Below are 24478 nucleotides of genomic sequence, written 5' to 3'. Positions count from 1 at the left end.
AGGTCACACGGCTGGCAAGTGGCATCGCCAGCACTCAGCCCCTAATCAGTGCAGCACCCTGCCCCTATGTAAGAGGAGGTGAACGTGAGCAAGCAGGTACTAGCGAAGGGGCGGGGCTCTCAGGCAAAAGGCATCGCTAAGGCCAGTAGTGTTTTCAGAGGAAGGATTCCTTTGAGTCAGGAAAGGAGGAGGTGACAGTGTGAAGACAGTGGGTGCCTCTAATTCTAGAGGTAGAGGGAGGAAAGCTTCTGTCTGGTGGATCGCATTTCCTTTGTGAAGTAGAAATCAAGGGCCCGGGTTGAAGCAAAGGGGGGGGATTGGTAGTGGCAATGGGACGGATCCCTTTTGTGTCCCCCACTTACCGTGTCATGGGGAGCAGGGCTGCCCAGCACCTAGAGTGTAGAACTTCTCTGAAGAGAAGCCTAGGAGGCTGAGCATGGCCCTAGGGTCAAGGTAGGGCATTTGTCCTGATCCCTGGTACCTATTGCGATGTCAAGGTCATTCAATAGGAAGCCAAGGATACCTACCTGTCCTTCTCATGATCGCTGAGAAGAGGGACAAAGCACAGCCTGAAGGACCAAGTAGCCAGAGACACTTGCTCAGCAGGACTCGGCTAGTCTGGAAGGGGAAGATGACGGGGCGTTTTCCTGTCCTTTCCCAAAGTGCATGGGAGTGTTGGATGCTCTGTCTTGAATTTTAAGATTCCCCAAGGTCAGTGAGGAGGACAGTCAGTTCTGGAGGAAATAAAATGACTTTGCCTTTTGTTTCTCTGCAAGAGCTGATGAATAATTCAAGGCGATGGTGAGGAAGTGGGCTCTGTGAGACAGACCGGCTCGGAGCAGGGACATCCTGGTGGGTTGCCATGGGACTGAGCTCTGTCTCCATCTTGTAGACTCCTTAGCATTGCTGGCACAGGTCCCACACAGCTCCCATGGAGCCGCGCTGCTTTTCAGCCAAGGGGCTGAATGTCTGCCACAGAAAGGCCCTGGAGGGACTTCCAAACTCAGGCAGAGACAGGCAGGCGTGAAGAGGCCAGCTGCCTTCCTCGCAGGCATTTGCTTTGTACTGAGAGGACAAATGAGGGGGCGCTGCCAGGGGGCAGGGGAGAAGTAAGAAAGCGGGTTGGCTGGCTGGGGAATCCCACAGGCCTGCTGGACCCTGCTTCTGCCTGCCCGTGGGTGACCACGGGGCTTCTTTCTCTGCTCAGCTGGAGACAGTCTCTCCCGGAGTCATCTTATCAGTAGCCCTTCCCCAAGGGCTCCCCTTTGATCTAGAGTTGCTGGTTCGCATTCGAAGGAGTCGATGTCAAGAGCCCTCTGATAGGGCAGATGCCCACCTCCAGCCAGAACTGAACTCACACACCGGCCAATCGGACACCTCGCTCAGAGAGTTCATCACATTGTCTGGATTTTGCCTTCCAATTCGGCTGTCAGTGTATTAGTATTATTGTCTCCTGTAATGCTCGAGATACCTTTGAGGCACTTTAAATGCACAAAATACCACACTGCTTGTCTTGCAAGAGTGGCTGTGCAAAGGTCCTGCCACCAACACACCACCCAACCCCAGGGCTGGCTCCTGCCCTCCTCGCCGTGTGGAAGACTTTCCTGGGCAGCCACGAGTGAAGGAAGAGAAAAGGGTACCCGTTGACTATCCTGGTATTTCAGAGTATAACCTTTACGCTGTGCAGTGTTCAGCTATATAAAAGTTGTGTTTAGCGACTCAGTCATAAGCGAACTTGAGAGATACTGGCAGTCAGATCAAGGTCTCGTATGGGACCAGGGAGTGGGTGTTGATCTCAATAAACCCCTCATTAATCTTCGGCAATATTCCCTGAAATACAGAGGAAGGGAACTGCTGTGTGGGTGCAAATCCTCTTCAAGGAGTCAACCTCCTGGCTTAGAGTCACTCCCTGCAGTCAGTGTGGTCTGATAACTTTCTGGTCCCCCAGGGAAAATGAAGCATCTTACTTCATTAAAACAGATGTCCTCAGTGTTTTGTAAAGTCGTGCTCCCTCAAAAAACCCTTGTACCTGAGAGTAGAAGGAATGATGTCACGGTACTCTGAGAGTGTGGTGTGTGTGTGTGTGTACTGGGAGGTGGGGGAGGGGCGCTGGAGGAATCACTGTAGAAACAGAGCCTTGAGAATCCACTCATTCATTTAGCAAGCACAGATCGAGTGCCCACAGAACAGCCTGACTTAGGAATTAGAGGCATCGAGGCAAGAATAACAATGATAATAGAACACTTGTTGTGACTCAACCCTATTCCAAGCTGCTGTGGTTTGAATGTTTGTGTCCCCCCACATTCAGGTATTGAAACTAAACCCCCAAGGTGGTGGTAGTAGGAAGTGGGGCCATTGGGAGATGATTAGGTTGCTAGAGCAGTGCCCTCAGAAATGGGATTAGTGCCTATAAAAGAGACCCCCAGAGAGTTCCATTGTCCATCCTGCCATGTAAGGATGTAGTGAAAAGACAGCCATCAGTGGGAACACTGATGTTCACCAGACATGGAGTCTGCCGGGGCCGTCATCTTGGGCTTCCCAGCCTCCAGAACTGTGAGAAGTACACTCCTGTTGTTCATAAGCCTCCCAGTTGATGATATTTGTGTCATAGCAGCTCGAACAGACTCAGACACAAGCCGTTCCATGTTTTAGGAAATGTGTAATTTGGTGAAGAAGAGCAATGCATACCCAATTAACCAGAAAACTCAGGAAAACAGAATCAATAATACAAGAAGAAAAAAAAGGAGCTATGGAATTGCCCAGGAGGGAGACATCATTTCTGAAGTTGGAGGTGGGAGATGGGAAAGGCTTCCTGGAGAGGAGCATTCCTTTTCCTTTCTTGGTCCCCTTTGTGAGCCAAAAGACAAGCTGTATTAAGTCTACTAAATCTAAGAATAGTTCTAGAGATTTAACTACCCTGGTGTTTGGAATGAAATTAGATGAAACAAAGAACCAGTGTTGGCATCTTTGGGTTTGCCAGAATTTCATACCTATAGTCTTTTTTTTTTTAATTTAAGATTTAATTTATTTATTTAAAGAGAGCGTGTGTGCACGAGCTGAGGGGAAGAGCACAGGGAGAGGGAGAGAGAGAATCTCAAGCAGACTCCTTGCTCAGTGCGAAGTCCAACCTGGGACTCATCTCACGACCCTGAGATCATGACCTGAGCTGAAATCAAGAGTCCCATGCTTAACAGACTAAGCCACCCAGGCTCCCCCCCTCCCTTGTCTATAGAGTCTTCTAAGGAACCCACAGATACTCCATTGCCTCCTGCTTCTCCTCTGAAGCAACCTGATCTTTGAATTCCAGCCTCCTTCAAGTTATAGAATCTTTCTGAAATAATTTCTTCCTTGGGATTATTGGTTTTATGTTTCGTTTAAGTAGTAGTGTAGAAAAAAAAGAGTTTTCCTGTCTCTTTCCTCTACAATAAACAATTGTCAACAATACTATTGACTCAATAGGCCTCTTGTGATGTTCCCCTTAGGCAATAGTGACCACTTATTATATTCTTTCTGTGGTAAAGCCAACACAGTTGTGATGAAAAGAAGGAGCAAAAGGAAGATTATCACATAAAAATAGAAGTTATTTCAAAAAAATTGTTGACTATCTTTTTTTTGAGATATTGTTGTGTGGGGGAGACAGAGGTGAGTTCTGGTCCTCAATATCAAATAATTCACAATATAAAAGAATGAGCAAAGCAACCACACACGCACGCACGTACACGCACGCACGCACATGCACGCACACGCACGCACACGCACACACACGCGCGCACACGTGCACAGAGGCAGTCACTGAAAAGGAGAAGCTTCAGAGGAGGACGTGCTCCTGGTGACGTCACTGTTTCATTTCACACACTGGTGCCCCGAGCCCCTGGTAATTTATGTAAAAGAGACAGGGTAGTCGTTTTGAGTTTTTTTGTGTCCTCTACAAAGAAATTAGCCAGGCTAGGGGGTGCCTGGGTGGCTCAGTCGTTAAGCAGATGCCTTCGGCTCAGGGCGTGATCCCGGCGTTCTGGGATCGAGCCCCACATCAGGCTCCTCCGCTGGGAGCCTGCTTCTTCCTCTCCCACTCCCCCTGCTTGTGTTCCCTCTCTCGCTGGCTGTCTCTCTCTGTCAAATAAATAAATAAATCTTTAAAAAAAAAAAAAAAGAAATTAGCCAGGCTAGGTAAAGTGATGGGTGAGGGCCAGGATTTTAGAACTTGAAAATATTTTGCTGCCTGTCTGTTAGCTGACCATGATGACAGTTGGCTATAGTCCTTAGCAGATGCATTTCCCAAGGATTTTCAGATTAATGAGCCCAGAGAGCCTCCCGTGGGGCGAGATAGTCATGTTATTATCAGATGACCAGGAAATAGGGGAATCTAAGGGTTGAAGTGAATGATGGGACACCAGGAGTTATCAGCCTAGGTTCTCATAAACACTTTTGTTTCCAGGACATGCAGGAGAAGGGGTGGCTTCAAGCCTGTGTGACCTCAGGGGAGAGGGAGGTGATTTTCCAAGTGTACATTTGGTCCTTTGCCTCTGTGTTTGCACATGCGCCTGAATGCTGTCCGAGCCTGCAAAAGCCCCCCCTTTGCAGTGGACATCCATCGTGACATCTAACAGCTCAGCACTTTCCCAGGACCCCTGGTCGGTTTGAAAAGTTCCAGATTTATGATTCCATTTCCCCAGGAAGGACCCAGAAACTTCTTTTCCCAAATTCCTTTGCAGCTGGAGAGAAGCATAGGCCTGGCTTCCTTAGATGCACCCGTGCAAGACTCGGAGGAGGAGGAGAGTTTGCAGAGTCAAGAGTGCTGAGTGGAAGCCTTTCCATGAAGGTCACAGAGAGACGCTGGGTCTACAGCGGCAGACGTTGTGATGGTCCTAATAGCAGTTCCCCTGCAGTCCTGGAAGAGCTGTCTCTCTTGGGACAATTAATTTGCGTGTTGGTCCTAGCTGAGTAGCTGCCAAGCCTAATTATCCAGCCTTCCCAGGTAGCCTGTGGAATAACCAGGGGAGCCCAGTGAATGCCACAGAGGTAGCCACAATGAGATGTTTGCAACCAAGCGTCTTACTTACCCTCCTTGCACATATGGGGCATACCAAAGACTCAGCAGTGAAAACGAATATTTTAATGTGCTCTTAGTAAACATTTAGGTATTCCAGCCTTGCAAAGAAAGTATGCATGCGCTGATCCTTATTTTGCAGTCAAAGAAATAGACTTTTCAGAAAAGTCTAGCAAGGGACTCAAGTGATTCAGTACACCCAGATTAAAACTAGAACCAGGCTTTCTGACTCCTAGTGCAAGGCTTTCTCCACAAAATCCTGCTTCACTATGTAAGGAGACTTGAATCTCATTCTTGATTGAATTCAACTAGACATTCTCAAGAACATAAAAATCCTTCCAAGTCACTGTTGGCTTAGGGTACTCCTATGACAGTGGGCAGGGTGGGACAAAGGTGAAGAAGTACAAAATGTAATGGGCACCAAACAATGCAGTGATCGAGATAATATTTTAATGTGATACTTTAAAAATAAAAATTATTGAAAAAAGCCATGATGAACACATATCAAACTTTTAAATAAAAACAGGATCAGTATGAATGACTTTTCCCTTTGTCTCAAGCTCAGATATAGTTACGGATCCTGTCTTTAGGGAACCTATACATATTATTTCAAAATAAGCTAACAACCCCAAGTAAGCTACCTAATTATCTTCTCAGATATTCCAAGTTTGAATCTTTCCCTCCTGGTATGTGAATTTTCTCCAGCAGAACACATAGCAGCATCTCTCTGTGAGCATTCCGGAGCCCATAAAATTTGGATTAGATCAGAATATCTGTGTCCAGACCTGTCTGGATCTGCAGAAATATTAGCTCTGGCTGGATCTCTAAAATAACAGAGTAAAGAAGACAGAATGAAACAAAGGGAAACATAAGATTAAATTTTCATGACTATCTGGGCTGTTGGCTGTCCAGCACCTCTACATAGACGCCTTGACAAATCGTAATGATGATCATGGTAATTATCATTTATTTGACACTGTTTCAGAAACGGAGTTAGACAATTTAAATGGCTGATGCTTCTTGTCACAATCCCTGTAAGGTAGGAAGAGCTCAGGAGGAAAGTGAAGTTCAAGTCCCTAGTTAACAAATGACAGAGCCAAAGTACAAGCCCAAGTCTGACCAACTCCAAGGCTCAGGTCTTCCTGCCATTATCTGTTTGCTTTCAAGAAAGTAGACTTGTTACATTCCAGAAATCAAGAAGTCTGAGGACTATGGAGCACCCAGACTGGACTTGCCCAGCAGGCCAATGGACATCATTCTACTGATGGCCTGAGGAGAGAGCCTCACCTTCTCTTTGATGAGTGACCGGCAATCTCTGTCCAATGACTGGGCAACACCAGATTATCTCTTCCATGTCGTCCAATCTGTCCAGTCCCAAAAGATAGCCTCACGGATTTTTATGCTCATATTATCCTAGAAGTTCTGATATGAGAAGATATCCTAGAAGTTCTGATATGAGAAGAAGTTCTGATACGGAAAGTTCAGAAGGCATCCTAACGCAGATGGGGAAACTGAGGCTTAGGTCAGTAAAACAATTGCAATAGTGAAAACTGGGGCCAGAACCCAGGTAGGACTCCACCACACCATTCAGCCGCTCGGAGTCAGTCCTCACCCTATGTATCCAAAGGGCTATGGTGCAACAGTGAAGCTAGAGACTCTCCTTACAAGGGTTAGCTTGTAGGCCAGAGGTCAAACACTGGCGTTTTCTGGGCCAAATCTAGTTTGTAGATGTGCTTTTTTTTTTTAATTTGTAAAGTGTTTTTGAAAAATTTGGATGAGCTGTATTTTCAAAAGCAAGGGTTTTCACCTACAAATCCAGATTCTGGCTTCTTTTGAAAACTTCCAAGATGGGGACACACTGGAACCATTTTCACAGATGGCAGCTGTTGGCCGGGGCTGCTGTGTTGTTGGAGCCCACTCAGACCGCCCATAAGAGCCAATTATAGAGTGTTCAGAAATGTTGTAGGCCAACTGTTAAACGCTTGATAGGCTGAAGCCAGCCGTAGTGGGATTATTTACACCACAGATACTGGCCAGACGACAGATTAGAGCTTTTATTTCCTCTGCCCTCCCTCTCTTCCATCCTTCTTCTTTTTTGTGTTCCTTATTGTGTTCCTCCTCCCTCCATCTCTCCTTCTCTCTCTCTCTCTTTTTCTCCTCTTGCTCCTTTGCTTGCTTACTATTTTTCTCCTTTTTTTGGAGTGCCAGTTTATCACCATAACTTAACTGGCTGGAACTAAAGAGAATTCACCCTGTTTAGAAAAACACAGTCCCACTGGGCCACATCGTCACCATGTTATCTCCTGGCTAGGGAAGGCACTGGAATTTTCATCTCCTATAACGGACTATGGCTATAAATGGTGATCTTCCTAAAGCAAGCTTGCACATTGTTGAGTAACGGAAAAAGGTCAGTCATCACAATCTTGACTTTAAGCCCTTTTACAACCTTTCTTATTCAAGTATAACACAAATGTGCAAAGCCTAAAAGCCCAGCTCAAGGAATTATCCTACAGTGAGCTTCACTTAACAATATCCAATTCAAGAAAGAGAATATTGACAGTATAACAAGAGGCCCCCTTGTAACTTTCCCCCTTGCAGCCCCCTTCCTCCTTCCCAAAGGTAATCATTCTCCGACCTTCTAACACTGTAATTTCGTTTTGCCTGCTTTTGAACTTTATATAAATGGGTCTAGAGTATATATATTCTTTTACATCTAGCTGCTTTGATTCAACATTCTATTTGTGAGTTCCAGTCATTTTTGGGAATGGATGGATTCCACAGTTCTTCCTATAAATATTCCATAATTTAGTCATTCATTCTACTATTGGGGGTTTTCCAAATTGAGCCATTTTAGCCTTGGTTCCCCCAAAAGGAAAGCCTAAGCCAGAGGTTTACCTGTGAACACTTTGTTCAAGAATGTGTTTCCTGGGAGTTGGTATGCAGGCCACGGAGAGTCACATGGAAGAAGGGAGCCCAATCTATGGATGTGTTACTAAGTTAACCACTACTATAGTCAGCTGGTGCTCAATCCTGCCAGCGTCTTGTGAGGAGCCGTGTGAAATGCATTTCAGAACTGTTCACCAGGGAGAAGAGAAGCGGAAACATCCATCCATTGCCTGTTGGCTCCTGCCTCCCACTGGACAAGGATGATCCCACCAGCATATCTTCTGTCCTTCCAGGTTGTGCATGCATGAGTTTTCCAAGGGAATCCCAAGCCAGAAAGGCTATGTTGCAGGAAGTCCAACGTATGTGGTGCAGGTCCTAGACAAAGCATTACTGATTTAACCAAAGTCTGCATGAAATCAGCTGCGACAACAAAGGTAAGGTCAAGTGGATTTTAAAGTTGTGCAAAAGAAATGTCTGTGTATTGGCTTTTTTGAATTTGTCAGCATTCTTGTACGTGTATCTTGGTGCACATGTGTACATATTTGTTAAGTATATTCATAGGAGTGCAATTGTTGGGACATAGATATTCACATGTTTAAGCTTGGGCGATATTGCCAAAGCGGTAATATTTATTTCCATTCCCACCAGCAATGCATGAGAGTTGAAGTTGCTCCAACATTTCGTGTTGTCCTATCTCTTTTTAAAATATCCTTAAAAGATATATACATATTTCTTTCTAATATATATAGCTTTCTAAGAGCTAATGATTGTTGCCAGATTGTGTCTCCTTAGCTGCTCGGTTCACTCAGCACCACATTTTACATCTGGTCATTTGAGTGCTGTGTCCTGGGCCGCAGATGTGCTCATGTATTCTGGGCTATTGTGGTGAGATCAACAACTTTGCACTTGACCTCTGTGGCAATCCAAAGAAAACAAAGGGAAAGGAACAAGACATTTAACATCCCCAAAAGAAGTCACCATAATTGATTACATTTCATTTATCAGGAAACCATTCCAAATCTTTGACTAATTTGGGACTCCCTGTTGTGATAGAGAATCTCTTCCTTGATGAGATGTTGTAATTCTTGCCAGGAGTAGCCAGGGGCCTGCTTTTCTCTGCTCAGAGTCTAGGCTGTCTGTTACATGTACTCTTTTTTTTTTTTTTAAATTTATTTATTTATTTATTTATTTATTTATTTATTTATTTATTTGAGAGAGAGGGAGCAAGAGTGAGTGTGAGGAGGGGAGGGGCAGAGGGAGAGGGAGAGAGAAACTCAAGCAGATTCCTTGCTGAGCATGGAGCCCAGCATGCTCATGACCCTGAGATCATGACCTGAGCCTGGGATCATGATCTGAGCCAAAATCAGGAGTTGGACACTGAACTGACTGTGCCACCCAGGTGCCCCACATATAGTCTTTCATTAGAGAAAAAGGAAGGAACGAGAGACCACCCTTAAAAGTTTGGCCCCAGATTCCCTTTCTCCTTTGTTCCCATCCAAGGTGAACCAGCACCTGGCACCTCTGTAATTCAGCGGCCAGCGCTCTCACTTCCACTGACCGTAATCGCATTTCCTCCTGTGTGGTCAGCCTGGCCTGAGCTTCAGAGTAACACCGCCTAGAAGATGCACCAAGTCTTGGAAGACCACAATTAGGTATCTCTGGCTTCTAAACATCCCTTCCGGATTTAAGGACGTGGGTTACATGAACTATAAGTGGAAAGAGTTTCTATTTAAGAAGCCTCCAGAAGCTCCCCAGGGTCCTCTTTCTCTGTGGCCTGTTGTGACCATTTTACTGCCTGACCACCAAGAGCAGAGGCTCTTCAGTCCTGCCTTTCCTTGTGTGCTGGCCCAGCCCACCTGGCCTCCACTACGGCCTTTCCTGGCCACACTGCTGGCCCACCTCGCTATGCCAGGCCACGGAGCTCTGCCGACAAGGGGCTGTCCTGGGGGATCTGGCGAGTCCTCTCCTCTAGAAAGATGCTTTGCCTGCTCAGGGCAAATTGCTCTTTCCTAACTATGGGCTAAAGGAGGTCAAACTGACCCGAACTTTTACACTGAGAAGCATCTAGGAGGCGTCCTTAAGCATCTCAACACTCTGTCATCTCCTGAGGAAGAAGGCCCTCGTCTACAGCACTTTGCTTTTGCACAGAGCAGAGCTGGTTTGCTCATGAGTACTTCTACATTTCATGACTCTAAACATGCTGACTCCCCATACCTATGGGGGGCAGGTGGCAATAAGGGTGATTGGCAGCCAGACTTGACAGCTTGATCCTAAAGCCGCCCTGCTGTAAGACTAGCCAGTGTTCATTGCTGGACTCACTACGTGCCTTACTGAGCACTTTCCAGGCATCTATCTCATTTAATTCTTGTAGATCTTCGAGGCGGCTGCTAGAATTAACCAACTTTATAACTTGGGGAATTGTCTTTGGATACCTAATTAGGAAGTGGTCACAGTCGGATTCAAACCCAGATAGTGGCCTCCAGAGTCCACACCCTCGGTGGCTATGTTGTACCTGCATTTCTGGCTTAGTGCCCCAAACAGGGGCTCTCAGCTCCCAGCTACTTACCTTCATCTCCTCTCCTTGTGTTCCCAGCTCCTAGGACTGTCCTGAAAATGACTCCAGGGAATTTGGTTGGGTTGTAGCTCCCACCCTTGTCTTCTCGCCAAGGCCCCCTGAACCTCCTGAGATTGGATCCCCTGTGTTTTGAGCTGTGCATTGGTGTAGACCATAGCCTGTATGGGTAGACTAGACTCCCAGCTTCGAGCCCCAGCTCGGCCACTGAGCAGATGTGAAAACTTAGCATGTCATTAAATGCTCCGAGGCTTAGTTTCTATATTCATACCATGGGATAATCCCAATGCCTGCCTAGTAGGGCTTTTCATAGGATTCGAGGGGCTGAAGCATGGCAACACTTCACACTAGACTGGGCACTCCGAAGGATGCAATGATTGCCCGCTTTACTACCAACAGAATTCCTGTTCGGTGTTTGAAATCTCGAGGTTGGAAAGTGCAGACACAGATTCCTTTTGGTTCCTGGTTTCTCCAGGTCCTTCTCTCCTTGCCCACATTTTAGCCCCACTCCCCCCTGCAGCCATTTCACGTGGCTTTGGAGCACCGCGCATTTTCCTATCACCACTTTCCTGGTTGCACAGGGACTCAGCTCCTCGCTCCATTTGGAGAGGACGCTGAGGTCTTCCCGGTGGCCCTTGGTCAAAGCCTGTGCCATTGCTGTAGCCCTGTGGCTGCAAACTGACATTCAGCAACTCACAGGCTTGTTCCATATGAGGAGCGTTGGAACCTTTGTGAGGTCCTGGGTAACCGCAGATGATTACCTTCAGTCAGAGGTCTTCGTTTCCCCTCCTAGACTTCAGACCTGAGTCTAATAGTGTGAGCCTGCAGCCACCAGCTGTATAATGAGAGCCCTAAGGTCAAGCCTCACACAGAGAACTTTGTGTTTTTCTAGTGGTCTCCCATTCATTCTGTTTGGTTTCATTTTTTAAAAGATTTTATTTATTTGAGAGAAAGAGAGTGTGAGAGAAATCACAATCAGGAGTAGGGGAGGGAGAAGCAGACTTTCCCCTACTGAGCAGGGAGCCTGACTCGGGATTCGATTCCAGGACCCTGGGATCACGACCTGAGCCAAAGGCAGACACTTAACTGACTGAGCCACCCAGGCACCCTAGTGGTCACCCATTTAAACAAGGAAAAAAGAAAGGGGTGAATTCGTTTTACCAGTACATTTTATTGAACCCAATGTCCAAAACATTATCAGATCAACAAATATTTAATTTAAAAATTATTAATGAGGTAACTTATTTTTTAAAAAATTTGCACTAAATCTTTAAAACTGGTATGTAGTTTATACTTACAAAACATCTTAGTTGGCACTGCTCATTGCAAGGGCTCGGCAGCATACACACTACTCACTACGGTAGCAGACAGTCGGTCCGCATGACCCCAGCCTCCTTAGACACTTCCTACTAGAGGTCTCCGTCCGAACAGCGTTAGCACGTGACACAGGGCCTGGCGCACAGAGGAGGGCGGTGCCTGGGTTACTCTCTCCTTCTAGCTTTTCTTTCACCAGATCAGCCCCGTACTGACTTATCCTTCCCCTCTTATCTGGTTATATGTTCACCTTTTCCAGGTGCTGGCAAGGGCACTGGAAGGCCTGGCGGTGATATTTAGAGCAGTGTTGGGTGACATCCCCAAGGCCAAAATGGCCAGAGCTAAAACTAGATCCCTGCTCTCTAGACTCTTTGCCCAGCCCATTTGTGGTTTATCCAGAGGGTGACTTCAAACCAGCTAGACTAAAGACAAAGGCTTCGTATAACTGATGGACAGAAATCCTGTCCGGAAAATGCACAGAGCTCTCTATCAGAAGAACATCGGTAAGCTGTCCATGAGGGCTGGCTTCCTGTCCCAGCAGTGCTGTTCCGCTCAGTTCAGGGATCCAGAACCAGAGATATGTGTACATTTTGCTTCTGACACTGTCTCTGCTTCCAGACCCTGCTACTACCTTCCCAGTGGAGAACCACCATCGTACCGTGGTGGTGTTTCAGAGAGACGGCACCCAAATGAGAAGCTCTAATATGAAAGTTTAGGAAATCAAAATAATCAAACTTCTAGCAAAGGCCATTCTCTCTGCTCCTTGTTTCTCTGCCCTTTCAGAACAGCTTCTCTTTCCAGCTGATACATAAAGGCTCCAACTTGACTTTCATTTTCTCAGGAGCCATGATGATCTCCCCCAGCGTCTGTGCCTTCGCGTCCTTCCCGTATTTCAGATGTGGCCCACGAGACCAAGCAATAGCTAAGTACATACAGCAGAGCAAAGGATGGAGCCCAGATTGACCAGAGGTCTTCCATCCCTTATCAATTTACCCAATAACATTGTCTTTCTCTGTAGAGGTTACAATTTTATGCGCATAAATGAGAATTAGAACATCTCTGCCCCCTTCTTCTCGGTGGTAGAGTGGTGCAATGATGCATGTTGCCGCCCATTTCACTGGAACATTTGCCATAAATTTGCTTTTAAGAGACATTCTCTTACAGGACTGTCCATGGCCCTTGCATTAAAAATGAGAAAAATATGGAAACATGCATTAAAATATTCGGAAATAAATGGCTTCTTTATTACATAAAAGCTCTCATGTGTCTCAAAGTTACTGAGAATAGAATAATTTATCGTAAACGAGATTATTATTGCCGGGAAAAGGTCTATTTTAATGCCAGTTTTCTCGGGGATTAAACCAAACCCAAACGGTCCACTGGGGGTGTTCATATATGTGTAAGTCAAACGCTTAAAAGCTCTAAGTGGGAAATACATGCTGATGTAGCATCTTTGGGAAGACAGAACACATTCTGTTTGTTCTTATCTCGGGGGGTCAGCGCCAGTGTCCAGAAACAAAATGAAGATAATGACTCCTCTGAAACCCAGATGAAAATCCGCTGTGCTTTGGGGTTTGAATTGCGATGACCGTGGAGCCTCAGCCTCTCAGCCCCCAGGGTCTCCAGCAGCTGGGCGGCGGCCAGCATCAGGGATCCACTCGGCAAAACAAATACGGGCTTGAGAAAATGTTATCCTGTTGTCCTTTTGGGCACATATTTCGCAAGAAGATAAGTGGGGACTCGAAAGGAAAACTACAGATCTGGAGTTAAGAAAAAGAGTGAATCGTTTTTCTGGTAGAGCCAGAAAATAGGGCGTTCTGGTTAATATGCACCATGGATGGACAGCTGGCTTTCGGAGCCTCAGAACACGGTCAAATGTGCTTCTCGTGCAAGCGCTATTGAATTAATATTATGTGTATTAACATCGTATTTATATTGAATGAATCTTAATGTGATCTTTCTGTGTTGAACCAGGGTCATCTTTATAAATATTAATTATCATTGCACAGTAACTGAGCAGAGAGAGACCTAGTGATTAGAATGCCACGTCAGTCACCTTCGCAGGGACAGTTGTAACGGTCTTGGAGGGGAGAAAACCTACCTTCCCCATGAAGCCGGGGTGTCTAATGACTTAGGCAAGGGAAGAGAGAAGTAATGGGCATTCATTTTGTGGCCAGTGTAATGCCCGTAGAGACTGGCATGCTGCGGGTTGTATTTCATATTCCCTATACTATAAAGGTTTTATTACATGACTTAGCGTGTGATAACAGATGCAAGGCACCCCGTAAGTTTTCTCCTAACCTTCCCGCTATCATTTCTTTACCAGTACTCTTTATCCCATGTCCATCTGCAGCTTCGTTTCTAGTCAGTACATTGCCTCCCCTGTGGAAAGATCCGCAGAGCTGAACACTAACATCATCATGACTGTCCTGTTTGGAGGGATGGAGGGGAGGGTGTGGGCAGCCAGGGTCCTGGACCGGAAAGAGGAGCTGGCAAGGAGGAAGTCTGGCTTAAGGACAGGCCCCCCAGGACTGATGCCTTGGCAGTCTATTAAAGTCCTTGGACGTCTGCACTGGGGTTGTAACAAGAGCCAACATTTATGAAGTATTTCGTGTGTGCCAGGACCTGAGTATTATCTCCTTCAATCCTAACACAACCCCGTTAAGTAGGCACTGTTATCTCTGTTTTCAAGACGAGGCTAAGGTTCAGCAAGATGAGCTAAACCCCAAGTCCACCCATCGGCTCCGTGGCTAATTCCGTGCTGTGTGCCCCCTCGGAGTCTGAGCTCTGCCCTATGCGCCCCACTGTTACACGTAGCTTGTTTCTTGATCTTTACCCTCTTTGTCTCTCTCCTTTTTAGGATGATGAAGACTTCAGAAAATGTGCTCCTATTATCTCTATTCTTTGTAAACTTAAAGAGCAATGTGGCGGTTTCTGGACTAAGACTCACAGGGCCCAAATTCTTACCTTTGTGCAGCCACCAACTCAGTGTGTCATGGTGACACTGGACCATTGGGCCTCAGTTTACCCATCTGTAAAATGAGGGAGTTGGACTAGATGGTCTCTGAGGATGATTCGGCCTCTGACTTTGGGTGTCTCGCCAGGCCCTAAGGCCTAATAATTGTAACAGTAACATGAAACCTGTAGCAGAAATTCAATGATATGGAAAATATGGTGGGTAAACCCACGCTTCCCATTTGTGGAGGGCGAGGCACGTCGGGAACTTCTTTAGGTCCAAACTTGCCTTCCTAACACAGACCTTGAACTGCTGCCCCGCCCCAAGCTCCAGCAAGCAAAATGAAGCTGAGAACAGTTTCTGTTCTGTTCTAAGAACGTGCCCAGGATTCTGGGCTGTAGAGCTGATTCGCGTATTTGCCACATGTATTTGCAGACTGCCTTTTGTTAAGTGGTTCCAAGTCCAGTTTGTAAAATAAGAGACTGCATCAAATCACTGCAGCTACGGCAACTGCATTCCCGTCCACAGCATCCCACCCGGAGGAAGCGTGTTTTTAAACCAGTGAAGGCGAATCCTTCCCACTGTAGGAGAGAGAAAACATAATTAGGCCAATTCGCCACAGCGAGAGGCCTGCCGTTCCTTGCCTTTAACGGGGACAGAGTACTTTGGAGAGGAAAAGTGCCAAATGGTATGTAATTTTTAAAATCTTGTAAGTGTTTAATAATTAATGCTTGTTTTCCTGCCATTCTTCCCCACTCCCTCAACATCTTCCCCCACTCCAGTATCGATATCCTCTCAGGAATTAGAATAGCTTCAACTGTTTACATAACCAGAGATTAAATCCAGTTAAGAAGACGTCTGGGGAAAGAAAATTACCATAAAAAAACCAGAAATATTGTTTGCCTTGGGGTTGCAATTTGAGGCTCACTCTTAGCTAAGAGGGTCATTTGGTAAAAGCTTTTTGGTGGACACTGGGATGGCAGCGGGGGCCGTTGACTATTATTTGGAAAGCAGGCATAAGTGAAAGCATGTGGTTGCTGACACCCGGCCTCACCTCTGGAAGGGATCTGCTGCGCTTGCGAGATAAGATAAAACTCTAATGCAAATACTGATTGAGTTTCTCATCTTTTGTGCTGGTCTGCCATGTTGTGTTATCTCATTTTTGTAGGCTTGACCTCCGTACAGTTGGCGATTTTCTAGGTGGGGAGTTGTTGTGCCTTTGTGCGTGGTGGGTTTTGTGCGTGGAATGGAGGTTGCCTGACCCTCTGCCTCCCCTCGGCTTCTCTGTGCCCTGCTCTCATGAGCCTGCCTGATTTGGAGGCAGAGTCAGCCATTACTGCAATAAGCCATGATTCAAAGTGGATTGAATGATGGGTCACCCCAGAGGGAGCTGGCATCAGCCTGGTATTGCTAATCATGGCTAATCGGGAAGGAGCAGATGGGGACTGTGCAGGGGAGGGAGTGTTTACAGCAACCCAGATCTGGAGCACTTCCTGGGTGAAGGGGGAGGCAGGGACGGCGGGCGGAGTGACAGCTGCCAAAGTGGTCCCTCTGGGTCAGTGGCTCTTGACCTCCTCAGAGTGCACAAGAGTCATCTGCTCTGCGTGTGAAGAAATGCAGATTTCTGGGCCCCCAGCTCCAGAAATTCTGATTCTGTCCGTAGAGGAGGGTCTCCGATTATTCTCCTGCAGGGAGCCCAGGATCAGGAACACCTGGAAGGGCAACGGGCTGACTGCCAAGGGGGAAGGGTCCAGGAGGAAGAAAAAGAGCAGAACGTAGGAAGTAAACAGATACCTGAAGGCAGCAAAAATCAGGTCTTTGGAGTCACACTTCACTGTAATCTCTGCAATGTTAATCTTCACGAGCATTCTTCCTTCCTGTGTAAAACAAGGGGAAATAACAGCGGTGATAATGGGTAATGTGCAGTGAGCTCTTCACTTCCCATGGGCTATGTGTTCTAGTGGACCTCCTAATTTAAACCTCACGATAACACTCCAAGGAGGACATGTCGGTATCTTCATCTTACACGTGGAGAGACTGAGGCACGGACTGAGTATATAACCTGCCACACTGCTGAGAAGTGTTGGAGCTGGGATTTGCACCCAGGAAGCCGGAGCTGGGGGAAGCCAGTGAGCAAATGTAGTCTCTCCAGCCCCTGCCTGACACAGAGGGGCTCTGAACTTGCTTCCTTCCTTCATGGTGTCGCTGGGCATGGCGGTTCACTGCCCTGACTTTTGTCCAGCTCCCTGTTCTCTGTCATTGCTGGACACCCGGGGGTAGGGACTAGAGTGGGGTGAAAGGCGCTGGATCTGAAGACCTTCTCTGAGTTTCTGTTTCTTCATCTCTGAAATGAGGGCCGCAATTCCCTTAAGTCATGGGGTGCCGTAATCAAATGAGACAATGCCCGTGAAGACAATTTTGTAAACTCTAACGTCCTGTACAAATATCCAGTGATGGTAAGAAGACATACACAGCTCCGGTCATGACCCAGAGTAGCTGATACCACTCAGATTCCACTCTCCTCCCTTCTAGTAGTTCCCAGTAAAATAAAAATGTGTGTTTATGTGTTGTCAGATAGTGGTATAGTCCTCCTTTCCTAATGAGGCCTCGTTCTCTCGTGGGTGGAGAAGGGGGGGGAGATTAGATGTAAGTGTTGAGGCTGCCCCTTAGGGACAGAGGGAAGACTTCATCCCAAGGAGGTCAGGAGGATGGCCAGCATGCAGGGGATTCCATGACATTCCAGAACATTCCATGTATTCCAATAAGGGGTGAGGGGAGTCCATCCCACAGGCAAAGACTTGAGCTCTCCAAGGAGAGACCAGCCCCTTATTCCTGGCCCTTGCCGTGTAAACAGTCTAACCTGCAAAGCTGATGAACCCTTGTAATATTTAAATGTTTTGTGACATCTTTGACTCAGGTGTAGTTAGTGTCTTGTACCTGCTGTTGGAGGTTTTGCTGAGCTAGGATTGTACTGAGGTGCTGTTCAAGTGAGAACCTCCTTTTGAGAAGAGCCAACCCAAACCCACAGATAGGAATGTGGCAAGAGCCACAGTTTCTAGACTAGACAACAAAAGCAAACCAGAAAAATGATCACTTTGAGTTACTGTCTGCTTTTTCTGAGTCTCCTCATGATGGCTCTTAGAAAAACTTCAGAGCCACCAAAGAGAAATAATGATAATTTTGCCCATAATGAGAGCTTGCAAACAAATTCTTGTGACAAATCAACACCATCTTCCCACATAAACCTATATACTTCCTTCTGGAAGAAAGAGGACAGTTTTTTTCCCTGGGAAAAGTAGACAATAGATCTGGGAAGAGCCCTAGTTAAAAAAAATAAATAGAAAAAAAAATCTTTCCCACTTTTTGGCAATAGGTAGAACTCACTGTTTTTGTTTTGTTTTGTTTTTCATCTGTATTTCATCCAGTAAGAACCTCTTGGTTAGGTCTTCTCTTTAAGGCAGACCAGTCTGGAGAGGGAAGGAATAGAACTCATTTACAGAATTCAATTCCTTTCCATTCAATTCTATTCCCTTCCGTAGGACTTGATTCACACTGAGGAGCTGCTGTAGTCAGCGGACTGTGTAGGTCCTGGGAGACAGAAATGCGGGATATTGGCTTAGACTTCTGTTCTCCTGGATCTAGAATGGAAATGGGCATGGGCATCCCTGGGCCAAAGGGGGCTCTTTTGAGGGCAAGGGGGATCAGAGAAGACAAAAAGGCCAGAAAGAACAAAGATTAAAAATTGGCTTATACTTTGGTGGCGAGGCAGGAGGAACTAAGGAAAGGGAAGACTTCCCTCTGAGCAGACCATCTGGACGCACTCTATGCGTGCTGTCCTACCGCGGAGACGATAGGATTGGAGAGTTCTTTCACATACACGGCTTCACTTCATCCTTAAAACAAGCTGACGTATTACCTTGATTTTACAGATGAAAACACTAAAGCTCAGTCATGACCTGCTCAGGTTTTGAAGCTGCGACATTGAACCCTTATCTCCTGTCAATCTGTCATTCTTCCTGCCCTCTCATCCACTCTCCAGACATGTTGCATTCATAGAACATCTTACCCCACTAAGAGTATTTTAAGTTCTATCGTCCTACGTACACTTCATTTATATTTCTCTTCAATCCCCTACCTGGGATAAAGTAGTCTTTGAGAATCGTGGTTTCGGCTGTTGTTTTGTTACTACTTAGATGTCTAAGACAAAGCCTTAGTTTTCTCAACTTTAAACGCTGGGTCTGGACTAGACTAAGAAAACGTTCAGCCTTCTGTGATTCTGAAATCTGTTAGTATGTTAGTTCACACTCCATTTCTTTTTTTGTTTGTTTTTTGTTTTGGGGGATTTTTTTTAGTCTTCACAAAAGTCACGTATTGAGAAATGGTGTTCATGGTTCATGCCAAATTCATTACAGTTTGAAAGTTCTTTAGAGGCAGAAAATGAACTTTGATATTTTTGCAAATGTAAAAATTCTTTCAGCCATGCCAAATTAACTCAAAACATCTGAATGGTTTGCCTCCAGGTATCATAAAACTTTCTCTTTTAGGTGGAATTCTATTTCGGAAAAATTCTATTTTCATAGATGTTGTAGTAGAAGCTGAAATGTTGCAGAGAACCCTGGCGGGATGCATTTGCTGTGTGGGCTGAGAGCCAACTATTGTTCTTGCTGATTCTCAGTCGAGAAGGGAGAAGTATTTACTAACTATCCCTGGAATCTCTCAATTAGCTTGGAATTTAAGGGATTTTCCTGACGTGGTGTGCAGAGGTCATTTAATTCAGAGGGGCCCAGGTGAAAATTCTTAACCCTACAGTGGAAGGCAGGCTGGCTCGGGAGGCCGGTTTAGGATGGGAATCCCACCTCGTTTTCATCAGCCAGCTGGTGGCCTGAGCTCAACCACCTTCTCCAGGGGCGGCTCTGTCTCACCCCGTGGATGACACAGAAGCAGTCTAAGACCTGGTCTACGCTGAGTAGCGTGAGAGTGACTGACTCAGAGTGCAGTCCTCCGAGCTGGGTTCCCAGGCCCAGCTCCCCACCAGTGAGCTCCTAAACTCTCTGCGGGCGGGCAGCCAGCATCTGCTTTCCGGAGCGTCCAAGTGACACTTATACATGCTGTAGATTGAAACCACGGCTCTGCAGTCTTCTGAAGGACACAAGAGTTATACACACACAGAAAACAGAAACACAGGTATCACACCAAAATCCCATACCTTCTGGAGTGACAAGTTGTAAAGCAGCAGCTGGGTGCCCAGCTCCTGTGGAGTCCACGGGTTGCTGGAGAGGCAGAGAGAAGATGTCCCAGGACCCTTGCCCCGGGGAGCGCCTATGAGAAAGGTGAGACAAAGAGGCAAAGAATAAGGCTGACCACCGGGTGAAAGATGGGTGTGCTGTTTGGATGGAGGCAGGGCAACGCAAGGATCGGCAGAAGCCAGCCTGGCCTTGAGAGAAGGGGAGAATAGGGTCAGCTGACATTTGACTGAAGAGGTATTCAACTTAAATGTTAGATGTCTTATAGACGGTGGCAGGTAGATTGAAGTTGTGCTGCTCAGAGCTACATTCGTGGACCTTCCACACTGGTTGTGGGCGGGGAAGGAGGATGAAGCATGAGGAAGGCAATTGTTTTCCCCACAATAAGAGGGGGATCACAAAGCGGACAGATAGAGGTGCTAAGAGGTGGTCTGTAGGGCCCACACAAGAGCCATGGAGTCCCTCGGAGTTCCAGATTCGGAGCCAGTGAGAACGTGAGGGGCTCCCAGGGAGAGGGCTCCTTCCTGGGGAGCAAAGGCTAGGAGAGGAGGTGAGGGTCTAGACCGGGCCCGCGGTTCTCTTCCCACAGTTGGGCAGTTGGGCTGTGGGTTAGAATTTGAGTCTCCACCATCTCACCCCCCCCCCCCCCCCCCCCCCCCCCGAACACCATCTTCCAAGAAGTGCGGCCCCTGCTGGGGGCTGGGCGGGCACAGCAATGCTGTGTTCCTTGGAGAGCCGAACCTTGCAGCCCGGGAGGTGGAAGCAGCCCCAGCCTCAGTGCGCACAGATCGCGCTGTGGGGCTGGGTGGCTAGAACACAGGACAGCCCCCAGCCTGCTTGCAAGCTTTCCTTTGCCAATTCCAATGACCGATTTATTTATCCTTGATCTCTGGCTCTTCGTTTGCAAAAGGGAGCCAAAATGTTAATTAACACAAGAGGTTAAGCCGTTGTTTGACCTCCTGGCTCTGCAGAGGGGGGCAGAGGAGGCCACGGGGGAGGACGAGGAAGGCGATGTGATCTCTGCTAGGCTTTGTTTATAAGTGCCTCCCACTCACTGAGTTCCAGCCTAACTGTAAAAGACACGAAGGGTGTGACTATCAGGCTGGAGGTAAATGGGAACACACTGTGGCTTTGTCTGGGTCTCTAGGGAGTTTTTGGTAATTTTTTTCCTTTCCACCCCCCCCCCCATAAAAATATCTGGGGATTCAGTGATGCTGACGCCGCATTTCTCACCTCAAACCCGCACTGCACTTTCTCTTCCTTGAATGTATGTGTGGCCGTGTTTTCTCCCCTCCTCAGCCACAGGCAGTTTCTCAGTAGCCCTCGCTGCCCCCGTGGTCCCGCTCCTGCTAACTTTACACGGACCAGATGGTGTCTAAACAAGTCACCGCTATTGCACGCAGGCTGTGCTCCGCTCCTGAAAATGCACTGGGGCTGGGGAATGTTGGTTCCTGGAAGCTCACAGGGTTTCCTCTAAGCCAGCAGGACCTGTTTATTTTATTATTTAAAAAAATTTATTTTTCACTGAAAAGGGGACACTGCCCACATTCAGCGGCTCACTAATCCTTTCAAGTCGATAGAGTCAAGCCGCTCTTGAACCGAGAGCCACAGTAGAACCAGGGGCTGGCAGTGGCGGGAGAGCTTACCGTGGTCACCAGCGGGGACAGCCTTCAGACTGGGGTGGAATCAGGCGCTACTGACTTCAAGCTTCCGTTTTTAGAGATTAAAAATAGTATTTTAAGTCTCTTATTTAGATTTAGCGAAAACTTGGCTCTGGTTAGCACCCATTTGGGTCCTTGTCGCCAAGCTCGCAGGACAACTTGGAGGAATGGTTGCCCTCAGTAGACACAGACTTCCCTCCTAACCACACCCAGCAGTCCATGCTCCACCGTCCATCCCCAGAGCCCGGCCCATCACCTGGCTCCACGGGACACACACACACATGGGTTCCCAAGCACGCAGCTTCTGAGCTTCTTTGAGGAAAATGTGCCCGTGTAGAGCAGATCATTTTAAAGGTACATGGGCTTAGGAAACCAATGGTTTCAGTTTCCCTATTGCAAACCTAGCTAGGGCTGCCCCTGACTGTGGGACGCATTCATGCATCTCCTCATTTTTGTGTTGCTTCTTATCTGTGATCAATTCAACAAATGTGTAATAAGTGACTGTAACATGCAAGAGGCCAGATGGTCCCAATTATCCCTTCAGTTCTATTTCACTTTTTATAATTTTTAAGATACTTCAGCATTTGTGGTCTGTTGACTTTCCCTCTATTGCTGAGCAGGTACCAATAGCCTTATTTCCAAACGAGCTAGTGGAGGCAGGTGATGGGTGTCTGAAGTCACAGAACCAGTAAACGTAGAGTGGGAATGTGACCCACGTGTTTCAACCATAAGAATGAGCATCTTCCATTATACCATAGCCACTTAGAGGTGGAAGCCTGAAGGTCTGGTAAGAGATTTGCTCTGATGGGCCCTTGGAAACTGAAGACAGTAAAGTTGGGAAGAAATATGGGTGCCCAACAATGCTTACCACTCCCCCCATGAGCCTGCAGCTGACAGCAGCAGCTTAATTAGAGTTAAGAGCTAGATTGTCTACTCACTGGCTGTATGTCTTGGGCCACCTAACCTCTCTGTGCCTCAGTTTCCCATTTGTATAAGGGGAATAATAAAAATCCTCAATTCATACGGTTATGAACATTAAATGAATTGATATTTGCATCGTCTTAGAATAGTGCCACCTAAGTGCTGGTTAAACAAGTAAAAAGCTTTGCTCCTAAGCTGAGCTTGGCCAGCTGCTGGGGATGAGGGTGTGAGAAGCATCACAGCATTCTATCGGGCACTGACCAGGAAGGCTGCAACTGAACCCACCAAGCAAATCAGCCAACATTATTGTCAGTGGGCAGGAGCCACTTTTGAGTTAGCAGTATTCTCTGAATGTGCTTTGACAATTAGAGAAAATATTTGAAGTCATTGCTATACTGCAAAATCAGGATGGGTATGGCTGCCTGTGAGGCACCTGACCAGCCTGGCTGACGAACTGCTTTGTAGAGTCACAGAATGGTCAGGGTGGTATAGATCTTACTGATCAATAAACCCCAGCCTCCACATAGATCCAGCCCTCTCCTCCTAGATCTGGAAACCAAGGTTCAGAGAGAGCAACTGATTTGCCTAGAGTCACACAGCAAATATACCCAGGTCACCCAACTTTCTGAATCTTTTTTTTTCCTGCCCAAACTGAGGATCTAGCTTCCTGGTCCTTGGAAAATTGGCTGAGGGAGCTTGTTGTCCTGGTTTTGTGCTTATTTTGGATGCAGTTCTAAAAACTTTAATGGATTATGGGATTCCCCTGGAAGTTAGAGCTCTTGTTTGTTCCTGGAGAACTGGTGACACCTCACAGAAGGAGAAGAGTACTGGATCTTTCCACCCTATCTCGAATAGGGGTACTAAGGCCTCCTCTACTCTCAGGGGAGTCTAGCAAACCAAGCATAGATTCCAAAGGCATCCTTGGTGGCTCCAAAGCCTACAGATAGATCCAGAAACCTCACAGAGCCCTGAATCCTGGGGTCAAATGGTTCAAGATAGAGATGAATGTCCAACCTACTATTTTTTTTCTTTGCCAGAGACACCCCCTGCCCAACACACACATACACACATGTTTTAAAAATGGTGGTGGAGGGGATGTATTAAGAACCTATACAGCATGCAAGTGCTGCAGGAAAAACCTATGTTTCATCATCTAGTTGGAGCCAAAGAGCCCATGATAATGACTGCTAATGTTAATGTTCATTATGAGCTAAGTAGTCCTATTAGCCCTGCTCTCCAGATGAGGAAATTGGGGTTCAGAGATGTTAAACAACTCGCCCACAATTGCACAACTAGAAAGTGGCAGAGCAGAGCAGAACATTCCAGTGCAGCCTGATGCCGCAGACAGGACACTTGATCCCTGTGCTGTACTCCCTCTGCAGACATATGGCAGTAAATGGACCATACAGAATCTCCAGTGAACATGCAGAGAAGAGACTGGAGACTGTTCACATCAGCAGAGACTGGGATGTGCAAGGCAGAAGCAATTTAAAGAGAATGAAAGGGGAAAGAGGGCCCAATTCGAATCCAGATGGATAGGAAGCACAATGCAAAAGCAAATCGAAAAAAGCTCAGGCAACGGAGGGACCCTCAGCAAGGTGAGAGGACAGGAAAAGCACAGGAGAAATGCCCTCTGCAACCCAAACCCACCTCATCCGATAGCCTGGGAACCCGCTTTCAATCTTCCTAAGTTATAGCTGGCTGCAGCCAACTGTTTGCACAGTGTGTGGATTGGAATATTTTATTGCTTTATAGATGCAATAAAATAAATGTGATTAAGGGCAGCAATGACACTTGAGGTCTGGTGAAGAAGGCTGGAATACTAAAGCCGGGGCTTTCTCTGCACAAGGCTCCTTAATGCGACAAGAGGAGTCCGTT

The 24478-nt window shown here is 46.8% G+C and overlaps 2 long non-coding RNA genes across 4 annotated transcripts in view; one reads left to right on the top strand and one right to left on the bottom strand.

The window, feature by feature from the left end:
- The window catches only part of LOC113260911 (uncharacterized), a 124270-nt gene extending 99953 nt beyond the window's left edge, over nucleotides 1-24317 (top strand). For both annotated transcript variants that reach the window (XR_007191163.2, XR_008959199.1), the window contains 2 exons: nucleotides 8227-8367; nucleotides 14680-24317. This is a non-coding gene — a long non-coding RNA (uncharacterized LOC113260911). The remainder of the gene's footprint in view (nucleotides 1-8226; nucleotides 8368-14679) is intronic.
- LOC130543696 (uncharacterized) lies at nucleotides 13042-21506 on the bottom strand. 2 transcript variants are annotated; one of them, XR_008959200.1, is made up of 5 exons: nucleotides 21252-21506; nucleotides 19982-20094; nucleotides 18160-18242; nucleotides 16570-16652; nucleotides 13042-15356 (listed from the first exon to the last, which is right to left on the bottom strand). It is a non-coding gene; the product is annotated as an uncharacterized LOC130543696 (long non-coding RNA). The 2 variants fall into 2 exon arrangements; XR_008959201.1 differs by lacking the exons at nucleotides 19982-20094; nucleotides 21252-21506 and having other exon boundaries at nucleotides 18160-18355.
- Nucleotides 24318-24478: the final 161 nt, after the last annotated feature.

The sequence above is a fragment of the Ursus arctos genome, unplaced genomic scaffold (assembly GCF_023065955.2).
Source record: "Ursus arctos isolate Adak ecotype North America unplaced genomic scaffold, UrsArc2.0 scaffold_15, whole genome shotgun sequence".
NCBI classification, from domain to species: domain Eukaryota; kingdom Metazoa; phylum Chordata; class Mammalia; order Carnivora; family Ursidae; genus Ursus; species Ursus arctos.
Note: the sequence above shows the minus strand (reverse complement) of the source record. Positions and strands in the feature narration are given on the sequence as shown.